The 13,561-nt window shown below is 41.2% G+C and overlaps 1 pseudogene; it reads left to right on the forward strand.

Moving 5' to 3' along the window:
- Positions 1-4,506: 4,506 nt before the first annotated feature.
- Positions 4,507-6,476, forward strand: LOC143673608 (cytosol aminopeptidase pseudogene; annotated as a pseudogene).
- Positions 6,477-13,561: the final 7,085 nt, after the last annotated feature.

A 13,561-nucleotide genomic window follows, 5' to 3' on the forward strand; every position in this document is an offset into this window, starting at 1 on the left:
ACAAAATATAGACCTAAGAAATAGACCATTTTAAGAAGTAATTCTCTTAAGCCCCAAGCTGATAACAGATTTTATTTTGATAAAGTGCCATTAATGACTTGACATTAATACCCATTGCACTGTGGCCATGTTTGGATATAACGAAGCTAAGACGTTTATAGTCTGGATTGAAGCTGTGGTTGGGTTAAGCCCTTAGTTGCTTCTTAGCCAAACTTCTTGTACTTTTAATCTTTCCTTATATGTCATTCCTTCAAGCTTTATTCCCTTTGTTTTCTCTACTTAGCCACTCTCATTTTAACCACATCCTCTGGGATAGTGTGTGAGATGGATTCCTGCCTTGCTGAAGGCCACACTCTGATTCTGATCATTTGGCTTTGGTGGAAGAAGGTGTTGTTGAGGAGTGGGTGGTTAGAAGGAAGAAAAAGGTTGTAAGGAAAGAAATGTATAGACAGAGTACTAAAGGCTGAGCCGGAGCCTAAAACTGAAGCCAGCTAGGTCCAGGTTTTGGAGACTCTAAAGGAACTTCAAGGTCTGCTAGCAACATCCTGAAAGCATCTTCTCCAAGTTGTGCCCTCCCCAGGTATACTGAGAGCACTTCCTATTGGTGTGGTTCTCTGTGCTACCTCTACCTCTGCTATTTCCTTCTATGTACAAGTTTGAGAGAGAAGTTGCAAGGCAGCCTGAATATAGTGGCCCTCGACCCTGGTTGCTCAGCAGACTCATCAGGGAAGTTTTTAATGCATACTGATGCCTGGGTCCTATCCCCAGAGATTCTAAATTAATTGGTCTTGGATAGAACTCAGAACCCACTTATGGGTATATTTTTAAAACTCTCCAAGAGATCCCAATGTGCAACTAAGCTTGAGATTCACTGCTATGGGATATCAGTTCTATAAATTTATTTTTAAAACTGGTTTATGTCAGAGGTTACAAACTATAGGCGGTGGGATAGAATTTGAACTAAAGATGTATTTGTGGGTCCAGCACAAAACTAAAACAAAAAAGCCAGCAAACACATTTTTTTAACCTGAATTTGAATGCCTTTTCATGAGACCTTGTACCCAGCAAGATTTTGGAATGTCTATTAACCTGCATGACACTTGTAGGTATTTGATGTTGCAGCTTGTTTTAGTTTGTTAAAGCAGCTAGGGCCAATATATCAGAAATGGAACAGCTTTTATAAAGGGAATTTATTAAGTTGTGTGTTTACAGTTCTAAGACCATAAAAACGTCCAAATTAAGGCCAACAAGAGGTTACCTTCACTCAAGAAAGACTGATGCCGTCTGGAACAGTTCTGTCATCTGGGAAGGCACGTGGATGGTGTCTACTGGGGTCTTTGACTTCTGGACAGCTCTGGCAGCTTGGAAGGCACACGGCGATGTCTGCTAGCTTTCTCTCCAGACTTCTGGTTTCAAAGGACTTCCTTGGGGGCATTTTCCTTCTGCATCTCCAAAGGTATCTGGCTGTGTGGGCTCTCAAGCATTCTCCAAAGTGGTTCCCATTTAAAGGACTCCAGTAATCAACCCCACCCTGAATGGGTGGAGACACTGTGGAAACCACCTAATCAAAAGGTCCCACCTACAATTGGGTAGGTCACATCTCCATGGAAACAACTTAATCCAAATATCCCACTCAGCAATACTGAATCAGTATTGTTAAAGAATGTGGCTTTTCTGGGATACACAACAGTTTCAAACCAGTATATAGCTCCTGATCTGCTGAGACAAATGTGCATAGAGCCAATTGTTTTCTTCTCAGAATGAAGAAGTCTGGGTGAGTGGTGGTGGTGGTGAGGGGTGTTCACAGAGGTCACCAGAAACCTGCAGATAATCCACCTGAAATTGGGACTCTCCCCCACGCCTCCCCGAGTATCCACCATCCAGACACACTATTTCTGTGGAAGACTTTGGCTAGAGAGAAGTTCCAGCCCTAATTCTGTGACCATCCAGCCCTGAAAAGGAAGAGCTCTCATAGGCTGGGTCAGTTTTAATAACATTAGACTGATGCAAATGCATGATGGAGAGAAAGGGCAAAGCTCTGAGCACATTCTGAAAATATCTCTCTCTAGACTCTTTTGTTGATGCATTAAGGTGGGCTTGGTCAGGACCTACAAAAGGGCTACCTCTGCAGTCTTCACCTAGCCAGGTTCGTTTGCCATGGGAGATGCTCTCCAAGGCCTGGGGCTGGGACTTTACATACATGCGAAACATCAGAAGGTGAGGATAGACTCAGATGCTTGTGGATTTCCTATCACTTTAGTATTTCTGAATATATGGGAAACCTCTTTTTAGAAAGCTATTAACATTTTTATCATAAAGTATCAATGCAGAGAATGGTTTCAATTACTATTAACCCATCATTTCTACCACCAGCGTTACTCTCATTTTCTTGGGACCAGAGATTTCATTACACATTTTTTAATCCCTTGTCCCAAAATCACTCTCCCCAAATGCAGAGCAAGGCTGTATAGGGCTCAATGAACGGGTAGTGGGATTGAGTTCATTTTCAGTCCCTTTCAATATATATATTGAACCTTCTCGACTAAAAGGGTAAAGAGTGAAATGAGACAAAGTGTCAGTGGCTGAGAGATTTCAAACAGAGTTGAGAGGTTATCCTGTAGGTTATTCTCACGCATTATATAGATATCCTCTTTTTAGTTAAGGTGTATTAGGCTAAAAGGAAGTGCCTAAAACTGTAGCACTGTGTTCCAGTAGCCATGTTTCTTGAAGATGATTGTATAATGATATAGCTTTCATAATGTGACTGTGTGATTGTGAAAACCTTGTGTCTGATGCTCCTTTTATCTATGGTATGGACAGATGAGTAAAACATATGGATTAAAAATAAATAATAGGGGGAACAAATGTTGAAATTAAAAATATATATATATATATATATTGGGTAAATGGGAATGCTAGTGGTCAATGAGAGGGAGGAGTTAAGGGGTATGGTATGTATGAGTTTTTTCTTTTTATTCCTTTTTCTGAAGTGATGCAAATGTTCTAAAAATGATCATGTTGATGAATATACAACTATGTGATGATATTGTGAGCCATTGATTGTACACCATGTATGGAATGTTTGTATGTTAAGAATGTATGTGCTTGTACATTCTTTTATCAATAAAAATTAAAATGCATTTATATATTTATAGGTTGGGCTGTAAAATCTCAGAATTCATTTGAGTGATAGCACATTACTACTTGTGGCTAAAGCTCAGAAGTAATTATAGTGTGGATTAGCTGTACATTTTCAAACCACAGAAACCAGCCCAAATTTATAGTCATGGCTTCTATTTCTGCCTCCTTTATAGGGTGGATCAAGGGTCAGATCAATTCTTGTCTTAATCCTTTAAATTATTGAGCACCTGTCCACAGTGAAAAGGACACAAAATAACATACACACCTTCTGCATTAAAATATAGTAAAAGGGAAATGGGCCGGGTTCCTTCTTTGACAGCATGCACTGTAGAACTCTCCTTTCTAGAGCTCATTTATCCTTTTTCTCCACACCTGGGAACATAGTTGAGAATCAGGATGTAGTGTTTTTTGTTTCCTTATTTGTTTTTTAGACTCTAAAATGCAAAAGATTTTGTTAACAAAGTCTGTACCCCAGGGTCTTATTTTGGAGTATTATTTCTATAAAAATTTCTGCTCAGTCTTCTTGATTAGACATTATAGGAGCACTATGTAGTTATCTCTCAGATTCAGCTATTTCTACGACAGTATCACCCACATTGGGGGTCCTTTAACAAGGACATAAGAAAGAAATGTATCTTTATTTGAACATAACCACCTCTCACTAGACACAAAGATATAAAACTGAATAACTTGATGCATTTCAACTAAAATATGCAACATGAATGGAGGCCATTCAGGCTTCATTTTTGCTCCTCTCCCGCTGTATATTAGGTAATGTATTTCTCTATTCACAGGACGTTAGGGCAGAGCTACCATCTTATTTTGAGTTTTGGAGTTTTCATATGTTCATACCTTCTCTTCATTTTCCTGCAACAGATTTATTGCCATCAAAATTATTTCACAGCTCTTTTATTATTGCTGCTACTGTGCCTGCTCCTCTTGGGGTTGTTCAAATTTACCACTTTTTTCTCTTTCCTCCGCATTGTACTCATAACTGCGTTCTCATTCTTTCCCATATACAACCCTCTAAGACCCTATTATCTCTTTAGTTATTTACTTATTAGTGGCAAACCATATGACACTCTAGACCCTGTTCTGTCCACTTTGAAACAAGGTCCTTGACCTCATTGGTCACCTCTTTCTTTCAGATCACATTTGTCATGCACTGGTTATTCCATTTCTTTGGGTGGTCTGACTCCAGCAACACCCTTGGTCCTGCCATCTCCATCTATGGGAGAATCTATTGACCTAACCCCGTGTCTCAGATAAGAATTTGGCTCTCTACCTTAGTTATGTTTCTTTACTAAAATACAGTTCACAGACTACTAGGTAGATAATCGGGTTAAAAAGTGTATGTCGGGGCGGCGCAAGGGGCCGCGCCGGGAAGATGTTCTTCTTGCTGCCCCTTCCGGCTACCCGACGACTCGCCGTCGGGTGTCTGCGACTGAAGCGTTTCTGGAGCCGGCGTAGCACTGCCGTAGACATGACGAAGGGCCTCGTTTTAGGAGTCTACAGTAAAGAAAAAGAAGACGATGTGCCACAGCTTACAAGTGCAGGAGAGAAATTTGACAATTTGGTGTCTGGAAAGCTGAGAGAACTTTTGACCATATCTGGACCACCCCTGAAGGCAGGCAAAACCCGAACCTTTCATGGTCTGCATCAGGACTTCCCCAGTGTGGTGGTGGTTGGTCTCGGCAAAAAGGCAGCTGGAATTGACAACCAGGAAAACTGGCATGAAGGCAAAGAGAACATCAGAGCTGCCATTGCAGCGGGGTGCAGGCAGGTCCAGGACCTGGAGATCTCTTCCGTGGAGGTGGATCCCTGTGGAGATGCTCAGGCTGCTGCGGAAGGAGCAGTTCTCGGTCTCTTTGAATATGATGACCTGAAACACAAAAAGAAGACGGTTGTATCAGCGCAGCTGCATGGGAGTGGGGACCAGGAGGCCTGGCAGAAAGGAGTCCTCTTTGCTTCCGGGCAGAACTTGGCCCGCCACCTCATGGAGACTCCAGCCAATGAGATGACACCAGCCAGATTTGCCCAGATCATCGAGGAGAATCTCAAAAAGGCTAGTACTAAAACGCACGTCCACATCAGACCCAAGTCCTGGACTGAGGAACAGGGTATGGGATCATTCCTTAGTGTGGCCAAAGGATCTGACGAGCCTCCAGTCTTCTTGGAAATTCACTACACAGGCAGCCCTGATGCAAGTGAACCGCCGCTGGTGTTTGTTGGGAAGGGAATTACCTTTGACAGTGGTGGAATCTCCATCAAGGCTTCTGCAAACATGGATCTCATGAGGGCTGATATGGGAGGAGCAGCAACCATCTGCTCGGCCGTAGTGCCTGCTGCAAAGCTCAACTTGCCCATTAATATCATTGGTTTGGCCCCTCTCTGTGAAAATATGCCCAGTGGGAAGGCCAACAAGCCAGGAGATGTCGTGAGAGCCAGGAATGGGAAGACCACACAGGTTGATAACACTGATGCCGAGGGGCGGCTCATCCTGGCTGATGTGCTCTGCTACGCACACACCTTCAACCCGGAGGTCATCATCAACGCCGCCACGCTCACAGGTGCCATGGACATTGCTTTGGGGTCAGGTGCCACTGGCGTCTTTACCAATTCATCCTGGCTGTGGACCCAGCTATTTGAGGCCAGCATTGAAACCGGGGATCGTGTCTGGAGGATGCCTCTCTTTGAGCATTATACAAGACAAGTTGTAGATTGTCAACTTGCTGATGTTAATAACATTGGAAAATATAAATCTGCAGGAGCTTGCACGGCTGCAGCCTTCCTCAAGGAGTTTGTGACTCATCCTAAGTGGGCTCACTTAGACATTGCAGGTGTCATGACCAATAAAGACGAGGTCCCGTACCTGCGGAAAGGCATGACTGGAAGGCCTACGAGGACGCTTATAGAGTTCCTGCTGAGGTTCAGCCAAAGCAAGGCCTGCGCCTAAGTCAGCCTCAGAATTTCTTCACTCAGTTTTAAATTGGACAGTTAAGCTTCAAAATATTTTTGAATGAATGAATGAAAATGTCTTAAAGGAAACAAAGGGTGGTATTTAAACATCCTGAACAAGGAAATTTATATAGATACCTTGATTCTTTTATTTCACTCTGTGCAAAGATTTATTAAAGGTAAAGCAAATATCTTGCTTGGAATGGCTTTTAAAGGTTTTTCCATAAATGGTAAATTTTCAAAAATACTCCCTAATCATTTTTCAAGGTATATGGTTAAATTCAGAAGAAAACTGTATTTGCAGATTTATGATATTAGGAACGTGAACAAACTAAGTGTTTGTGTGCACTCATCATAAACAATAAATCCAACTTACTGCAAAAAAAAAAAAAAGTGCATGTCATGTTGACCTTGGACATTATACATGAGGCCCAGATGGAAGTGGCTGAAAGACGCACTGACTGAGAAGTAGACTGGTGAACGATGGCATATGCATATGACTGAACATTATGTTGCTACAAAAAAGAACAAAGTTGTGAGGCATGCAATGATGGGAATGAACCTGTGGGACATTTGGTGAGGCAAAAGAAGCCAGAAACAAAAGAGCAAATATTGTAGAATCTCATTTAGAAAATACTTATATGAAAGCAGGGGCCTAGACTATAAGCTCTTATAGCACCCACATTTAGTCTGGAGTGGTAACTGTAATTTTTGGATTTCATGGGGCTGTTTTATGTATGTATACCCTGATATTTAGAGAGAAGGACAAAGCTGATCAGGTCAGGATTCAGGTAATTCAGAACACAGGGGTAAGGAAAACATTGCCTGTATGTTAGAACTTCACCTACTCTTTGAGACCAAAGGAAGAAAGGTTTATTTTTTCCAGAGCCTAAATTTTCTGTAGCACATAATCTGACTCAACCTGTCTGGATAGAGCATTTAAACAATCCAAACGCAGGGAGCTCAGCATAAGAATGAGGGCCTTTACTCCTGTATACATTAATGTAATGCCTGGATACATCCCAGAGCGTATTAAGCAGATAATAGAAAAGTATTTCTCCCCCTTGAGGGATGAGAGAAAAAATATGGAACTATGAAACTTTACCACTGGGGAAACCCCAGATACAGTGTCAAACATTAGGGACACCCAAATCAATAGGCCAAGCCCTTGATCTTGAGGCTTGCTCTTGTGAAGCTTATGTATATAGCAGAGAAGTTTAGCCTACCTATAGGTATGTCTTAGAGTTACTTCCAAAGGGCCTCTTTTGTTGCTCAGATGTGACCTCCCTCTCTCTAATCCCAACTCTGCAAGTGAAACCATTGCCCTCCCCCTCCCTATGTGGGACATAACATTCCAAGGATAAAAGTCTCCCTGGTGGCGTGAGAGATGACCCCAGGGATGAGTCTGGCCCTGTCACTATGGGATCAACAATGCCATCCTGACCAAAGAGGGAAAAGGAGTGTAACAAATAAGGTATCAGTGGCAGAGTTCAAATAGAGTCCAGAGGCTACTCTGGAGGTCACTCTTATGCAAGCTTCAGTTAGACATTGCCACTACCATAACTTGCCAAACCTTAACTGAAACCATTCCTGTCAATCCTAAAGAATACTTTGGGCAATATGTAAGATTTGACAAAGTTTTCATGCACCAGGGTGACTTCCCAGAAACCTATAACCTCCAGATGGTCCTTGGGCCAGATAAGTCCTGAAACACAGAGAGGCCCAGCCTTTCCAGAACATCACCTAGTTCCATCTCCCTACGCCATATTATCGTCAGCCCCTTCCAACATGAAAAAGTTAGAATAGCCATAGCCAAAATACCCCTAAAGAGTGAGAGAAAGATCAAAGATGATGGTGGAATTATACAAAGAAGGTCAGGTTTAACAAATGAATATGAGTACTGAACAGTATTTTGATATTTCTTCTAGTCTCCAGTACCTTAGAGCACCTAGAAATAAAAACCTAAAATTGTGGAATTGTAACCCATACCAAACAAATCTGTTCTACAGCTGATTGTTGCAACGTACTTTGAAATTTATTGCTTTTTTTGTATATATGTTATTTTTCACAAAAAAAGAGAAGGAAGAGTATAATAGAGAAGATTCATTACAAATGAATATGACTGCTGAATCAATATATTGATATTTCTTTTGGTCTCCAGCGTCTTGGAGCAGCAGCTAGAAGAAAAAATGAAAAATTATGTGACTGCAACCCATAGCAAACTTTAAAATCTGTCGTATAACTACTTGTTAAAATGTACTGCTTTTTTGTATATATGTTATTTTTAACAATAAAAAAAGTTTAAAGAAATGAAGGGATAAAACAACAGAATGAGATGAAAAGAAAGAATCCAGACCCAAGTAAACAATTGAGAAGCGAAACAACATAAATTAAGAGCCAGTAAATGCTTTAGAAATAGACAGGAACACAACAGATGCTGCAAAAAAATTGAATAACTGTCATAGTAAAAGGCTTGTGATAATCCCAGTGAATGAAGATGAAAAAGACAAAGGAATGAAAGCAATTTGAGGGAAACTAATCGATGTAGAAGACAGTGATGCTCCTGGATGCAAGAATAGGTTTTTCTGAAGTAGCAAAGCCCAAAAAAGGAATGGAGAATGAATTCAATGATACCATACAAGAGATGTTTCCCTAAATATAGAAGAAATTTAGCATGTAGATGGAAATATTGTGTTCCAGGAAAAATTGATGTAGATTTTGCAACACCAACACATATCATTCTTAAGATATTGGCTTCAAGAATTAAGTTTTTCCAGGCATCTGGGCAGAAAACAACATTGCCTAAAAGGAGGAGAAATGTCGGGTTGGCTTCAGGCTTTCCCACACCAACAACTGATGCTTGAGAACTAGGGAGCAACATACAAGAACTTCTGAAGGACAGAAAACATGGCCCAAGAATATTACACACCAACAAAATGTCATTCAGGAATGAAGGAAATGGCAGACATTCCAAAACATGAAAGAATTTAGGGAAGAAACGTCCACAAGCCCTGCTCAGAAACATCACCCGGCTAAGAAATGGGAATAATTATGAAATTAATAGAAATAAATAGCTCAAGAATGGAGAAGCTGGGGTTCTAGTCACAGAAGACAAATACAGAATTCATTAAATATAGAACAACTACTTTAAACAACTGTGGAAATTACAGCAACAGAGGAGAATGGAAACCTTTTCTTTTTTTATTTCCATTAAATTTAAAATAAATACTTTTCAGAATTAAAATCTGTCATTTTTGTTTGATTGTTTGTTGTATGGTGGGGTCACATTTCATTCTTTTTCTGTATGAGCGTCCCATTATTGCAGTTGAATCTTTTTGTTTGTTTGTTTTTGTTGATTTCTATTGTTTGTTTGTGTTGGGAAGTGCACAGGCCTGGAATTTAACCTGAGTCTCCCACAGAGGAGGCAAGAATTCTACCACTGAACCACCCTTGCACCCCTCTCTATCATATAATTTTTAAAAAATGCATGCCAAAGTCAAGAGGACTTTTCAAGGTCTTCATCGTTCATTCATCACTAAATCACCACCTATTTAATGAGTGCTGTAGTGAGCATCACTGATGCGCTTCTCATATGCCCTCAGAGATCTTTGTTTCTGTGTGCCCAGAGCCCAGTTTCTGTGTGCTCTGCTGGCTAACTACTCACAATTTTGCCCTTATTCAACGCTTTGATCTGGGGCTACTAAAGCTACTTTGCCCATTAAGAATGCCAAATATGACTGGTAGTTTGACCCACCTCACCCCCAGTTTGGGTATGTTAACCAGTGATTGACTGGTGTTTTGTGGGAGGGCATTCAAAATACCAGTTCTTTGCTTCAGGAAGAAACAATTTATGCTCTAATGCATCCAACAGGATCAGACTGAGAGTAAGACTTTCTCCTGACATTGCGCCATTGCAATCTTCCTCTTCTCCGTCCTGCCTCATCTACTCTCTTAACGGTGTCTCCTGGGAATGCTTCCTTAATAAATCACCTGTGCCCCGATTTTTGGTTCAAAGTCTACTTCTAAGAAAACACAATCTAAGACACTGTCTGAGTACCAAGACATAGTAATTGTGTTCTAGCGGAAGAGACCACCATGAATAAATTAACAAATAATTAGGTTGGTTTTTTTTTTTTTTTTTTTTTACGTGGGCAGGCACCAGGAATCGAACCTGGGTCCTCTGGCATCGCAGGCAAGCATTCCTGCCTGCTGAGCCACCATGGCCCGCCCAATAATTAGGTTTTAAAATGCTATTAGAAAAAAAGGGGGGGAAATGCCATTAAACATCACAGATCTCTAATGAAATATGGGAAGGAAAGAGATGACATACTCAATTTGGGTAGTTGGAGGACAGTTTTATAAAAGAACTGTTTATAGGTGTGTATAGGGTATAGGGAAATCAAAGAAATAGTACAATATCCAAAAGCTAACCCTAATAGTACAGTAGGGAACCACTGTTCCCTCTAAAAGGAGAAGTCTAGTTGACTGAAGTAATGACATTTGGTCAAGGGACAAACCCAGACCAAGGAGACACCATGGGAAGGAGGCTGAAGAAATAATTAACATGCTCTCACACTCCTCCATCCCTATGGTCTACTTATTGGGCTCCCCATTGGCAAATTCAATAGAAAGACAGAAAATAAAAGTTGCTTTGATGCAGCCACCCTGGTCAGCCTACCGGGAAGAAGGTGGAGAGTGTGCTTGGATGGATAAACAAGCCTTTCAGTATAAATGATGTGTAGTTACCAAAAATTACTTGACTATGGAAAAGTCTTTTTTGGCGTACCTACTGACAATTCATGGAACATTGTTGTATGTGGGGTCCAGTTTGGGAAACACCGTGGCAGAGCACTGTTTGAAGATACCCCCCTTAAGAAACACAGCATCACTTTATCTATGGAATTTTCCGGTTTCAACAATCCCCCCTCCCACTGCCTCTGTCCAAATTATCGAAGTCATAAGACCTATTCCCATGCAATAAAACCAGAATCACATTAAAATATGACTCCTACATCAACCTAGCACATACTCCCTATGTCCTGAATCACTTACCTTGCCCCACTCAAGGGGCACAATCCTGACTTCTCCCTGTGTTTTTTGTACTCTCAATTATAGACCCACCTTTCCTCTCAGACCATACCCCCACAATGCTTTCCTCACATTGTCTTTGCTCCCATCTTGCCTCTGACCAGACTCTCCTTCAGTTATTTTTCCCTGTGTAATGTCTGCCTAACCTCCTGTATATCCCTGCCTCCAGCCGTGCACATCACCCTGCCTTCCTCGCCAGGGAGCAGTGCTTCCAGTTTAGGGAGCAGAAGCCAAGCACCCCACAGTGTGGCAAAGATCTGAGCAGTGCTGCTTCCGAAGACCCCAGCTCACCTGATCACCTGCCCAACCTGGAGAAAAATCTTTTAACACCTTTATTCTAAAGCTCTTTCCTACTCACTGAGCATGGATTCCCTGGATACTAAAAGGCAAACTGTTTAGAGAGGAGGTTACGTATTTTGCACAAAGAAAAAGTTCATGTACTCTACTGGAGTCTATTTAATCTGTTAATTAAAGCAGATTTCTAACAAGCTGTGTCACCTTATTTCTGACTTCACAGCAGCATTAAAAAGAAGGCTGGGGTCAGGGGTGGGTTTAGAGACAGGCAGCAAGATATGAGGGAAAAGATGAACATGGAAATAGAAATAAGACCTCAGAAAGTTTTGCAGGTTGCCACAGTTTTGTAGTGGAAGGAAGAGAACTGTACTCTCAAACTTTATGAATGTCTTAGCACTGTTTTGCCCTTATACATGGGGCCAAAGCAGATTTTAAAAGGAAAAATCTGAGACTCCAAGAAAATGGTTAATACTGGTCATTGTATTTGTTTAAGAAGGCAGAGAAGAATGCAACATACATTTTTTAAAGGGTTCATCTTCAAGCTATGTAATAATAGCTAATGTTTGCTAGCACAATGCGTTAGGCACTACACTAAACACCTCGCATAGTCCCCTTTAATCTTCACAGCAATCTTCAAGGTTGGAACTATGATTATCCTCATTTTACAAATAAGAAAAGTGAGATTTTGAGACAGTAAACCAGAGTAAGCCAAGTTAGCATATGGGAGAATCAGCATTAAAACTAGGTATGTCCGATCAGCCCCCAGCTTTTAATCACTCTCCTCTCCCAGCAGAGCCTAACAAATGTTTTAGTGGTTCAAGGTTTACACCAACAGTTCTCCCGAGCATTCCCTTCATTCCTGCTCCTTTTCTGATAAGTGGACCAATATGGTACTTCATAAACTGGGTAATTCTAAGAGGAAGTTCCGGTGTAACAGAATAATAACAAGAAGAAGGGATGCTAAATCAAAATGACATGCAATTAAATCATCCTAAAGGAATGAAACTTAATTCAAATCTGCTTTTAAGAAATCTCTAAGGGAGACATTTTGGGGTTTTGTGGAGCACTTTTGTTCGCCTCAGTGATTTGGGCAGAGGCCAGAGATGCTGGACACCCTGTGCTGTGCAGGACGTCTTACATGAAGAATCGTGCAGTTCCAGCAGATCTTTTGAGTGTCCCAAGTATGGCATACTTGTAAAGGGGGGAAATAAAATTGGGTATAATTTTTTAAAAGAAAGAAATCTCTGAAGGAGAAAAAAATCCGTAAACTTTGGCAAAATAACCCTGCTCTAGTTTGTCTTTGCCAGTCTCATAGCATGCTCCCTGCAGCCTCTGTCTCTGTGGTCTCAGAAATCCAGAGGCCTCCTTCTGCCCTCCACCAGAAGGTGCTAGGCTTCCCAGGACAGCAACCAACTAGCTGCCAGTAAACCTAGTAAAACATGATGTAACCTCTAGAGGGAAGTACTGAGGCCCTTATGCTTCCTTCTTTGTGAGATTCAAACTTGTACTTGTTTATTATATCATCAGTTTTTTAAAGATGCCTTCATCAGAGACATATTTTCTTCTCCAGCTCAGCATTTCCGTCTCATCATGACTGCTCTGTATCGCAGGTAACTTTGTGGGAGGCCCCAGGTACAGCTTGTTTTGTGGAAAAGGCACTTTGTTCTACTCAGTCTGTATGTAAAGTTTTGCAGCATGTATTAAATCCATTAGAGTTTGTCCTGTGGACAAGATTGCACATCCATCACAGACTGCAAAAAGAAGTCTGATTCTTGTGATTTCTTTCTGATGGAGTTGGAGTTAATATGAAATACACAAGGGCAGCAGGAGGGGTCAAGTCCAGGGGAAAGCAGCCCACTCACTCCCCAAATGAGTCATCTCTGCTGTGTTCTGCAGGAACTGTACCATCTAATGGCACCACCTACAGACTATTTTAGAAGACTGCAATGTGCTCCATCAGGGCTGTGCATGGAAAAGAGCCCAGTATTTATTAATACAATGATGCTGATGATTATTCTGGAATTTTTCAGATACCCTCTTTCATACACATGGCTAAGAACACAGCCTTTGAATGGATGCC

Source organism: Tamandua tetradactyla, chromosome 2 (assembly GCF_023851605.1).
Source record: "Tamandua tetradactyla isolate mTamTet1 chromosome 2, mTamTet1.pri, whole genome shotgun sequence".
In the NCBI taxonomy this organism is placed as follows: Eukaryota; Metazoa; Chordata; class Mammalia; order Pilosa; family Myrmecophagidae; genus Tamandua; species Tamandua tetradactyla.